Source organism: Armigeres subalbatus, chromosome 2, assembly GCF_024139115.2.
Source record: "Armigeres subalbatus isolate Guangzhou_Male chromosome 2, GZ_Asu_2, whole genome shotgun sequence".
NCBI lineage: Eukaryota > Metazoa > Arthropoda > Insecta > Diptera > Culicidae > Armigeres > Armigeres subalbatus.
The window spans coordinates 203,299,980-203,302,572 of record NC_085140.1 but is presented as its reverse complement, the minus strand read 5'-3'; the positions used below and the strand labels follow the sequence as shown (position 1 = coordinate 203,302,572).

Here is a 2,593-nt window from a genome sequence, read left to right as displayed (position 1 = left end):
ATTGTCAATCCACCCAGTATCGTTTGAAGTCGATGACAAACAACAACAATAGAAGTTGTCAACTTGTTTTCCTTTTTGCACGAGTTTGCTTACAGTAAGAATTCTGGCTTCGGCTCCTAAATATTGTTAGCTGCTGGTAAGTACAAATACTAAAGGCCGGAGTGCTGGCTGACTATCAGCTCACCTTAGATTTTACACACCTCGACCGTAGATTTTCCACAGACATAAATTTATTACATATCTTTATTAATTTAATTACAGATACAAAATAATCTGTTCCCCAGAATTATTCGTGCGACGTTGCGATAAGGAAAGGCACCACTCATTCGACGGCCATGGCGCATACAACGAGAAAAACAACAAGGAGAGATCAGGTAAGAACAAATATTGATGTGCATGTTAAATGTTACGCTTATGTTTATAGGCTGTTTTTGGTGCTAACTCTAACTTACAATAGCGTGAATGGATTTGGGTTCTTATCCTTGATTCTTATCTAAATTTAGGAAAACAAAAATCTAAATAAGCACCCAACTCCATTCATGCTATTGAAGCGCTGGATTTGATTACTGTTTATTTGTTGATGATCCTTATGTGAGACTTGTAATTTTTCTTACAGATTCGGCTCGGGATTTTTAACTGGAAAAACGACTATGGCGCGATTGACAGCATTTTGAGGACATCCGCTTGTGTCCGTCAACTCAAATTGAATAACAAAGATGAAGTTCAAAATAAATATATAATAACATAAAATCTAAAATCGTTTCCATAAAGTTTTAAAAGAAAGCATGAATAGACAAATGGGAAAAACTTTTTTGGGGAAACTAAACCTTCGTTTCAGATTGAAAATACTAAACTTTTTTTTCAATAGTTTGACAGACAGTTCCACAATATTATTTTGAAAGTTTTGTACTTTTATTTTCAGATCCTCATGTCACTTTCAAAGCCTAGGTGTAACAAAAGTTTTCGTACTTTTGTTCTAAGCATACTGAACTCTCTACGAAAAAGAACCAACGCAACTTTTCATTTTAACCAACGTTTCTTTTAATTTGATTAATGATTTTTCTTTCTGTGTAGTTTGTTGAAGATACGATTAGCTTTTACTAATCGAACAAAGTACAATATCCGGAAATTCTAAGAATATCAGAGTTTTGAAAACGCATAACTTTCTTTAAAACCAACCAGTTTTTTTGCAGTTTTTGTTTTAAAAATGTCAACTAATAATAAGCAAGTAATGGGCAAATCCACTACCGATTTTTTAAAAATATTTTGCTGGTAACAAAGAACCAACCTTTTGAAAAAGAGTATGCTCCACCTTAAATTAAAAAAAAACGGGCGATGGGTAATGTATTAAACATAACCGCGAGTAGACGTAGGACTTATATAAACGTAACGTATTCACATTGAACTTTTGCACGTCAGTACGCGCTGCTCTCAGAAACTGGAATGACTCACACACGGAAGGCACAGCTTCTTTTGTACACAAAGAAAATATTGCGGTGGACCCGAAGGCCCGTGGCATACTGCATTTTGATGTCCGTGTTAGGAATGCACGGGAGTCCTACGTCAAAACTATGTCAATAATACAGCACACACTAGTAACTATGGAAACCATTATTGTTCTTTAGTATGCTAAGATCGCTTTGACTGGTTGAATATATGTAAGAATGTTTTCATGATATATTATCACAAAAATGGCATAATTTAAACTGACTGCTTTTCAAAACCACGTGTTAGAAGTAGAATATATTAAATGATTTAGCCTTGGGTTGAACGGACGGATTTATGTGATGTCAAAAACGTCGAATAGCCAATTTTGTGGTTTTTGAGGTTTACTAAAACTTCAATATCTCAGCCCGTTAGATTATTTTTCCAATCTGTTTTCTCTAAAACTTCCATTATAAAAAATACTTTTTAAATAATACTAAGTATTAAATATCATAAAAATACAATTTTTCCGATGATTTTCTCAGAAAATCGCTTCGTATACGTAAAATTTTATTCACAAGCTTTATCAAGTCTTGATGAAGCTTGTGAATAAAATTTTACGTATACGAAGCGATTTTCTGAGAAAATCATCGGAAAAATTGTATTTTTATGATATTTAAATGGTTGTAGGTGTCATATAATTGCATAATACCACATAATACCAAACGAATTAGCATGTAGGATACTCATTATGGTCCACAGAAAATTCTAAAAATATTGCGATTTTTTCACCATTTAGACTTTTATGAATTAAATTTCTTCTTACTCAGATCTTGCTTTCGATTTCGCTGTTGGCTACCGTGGGCATTTCACTTGAAGACCGTGACATTTTTATTCTTTATTTAAGTAAGATCGCCAGCCCCTTCATGTATACATATTTTCTTATTGTTCTCAGAGCCAGTGACGGGAAATGTCATATCGATGTCATGGGACTAACTTGCTAATAACTTTTCTCACAAGTAATTTACAATTTTGTTTTCCATATAAACATGTAGCTCTTAAAGGACCCGAAAACTTTTTCTAACAGGTAATTTCTCTAAATACGATATTGGCGGCGTGAGAGCCGAATTAGTGTCAAATGACATTAATGTCGTCATGACATTTCGTG

General features: G+C 33.7%; 1 long non-coding RNA gene across 1 annotated transcript; it reads left to right on the top strand.

The window, feature by feature from the left end:
- LOC134215766 (uncharacterized) lies at nucleotides 1-752 on the top strand. The gene is made up of 3 exons (XR_009980300.1): nucleotides 1-136; nucleotides 262-374; nucleotides 617-752. It is a non-coding gene; the product is annotated as an uncharacterized LOC134215766 (long non-coding RNA).
- Nucleotides 753-2,593: the final 1,841 nt, after the last annotated feature.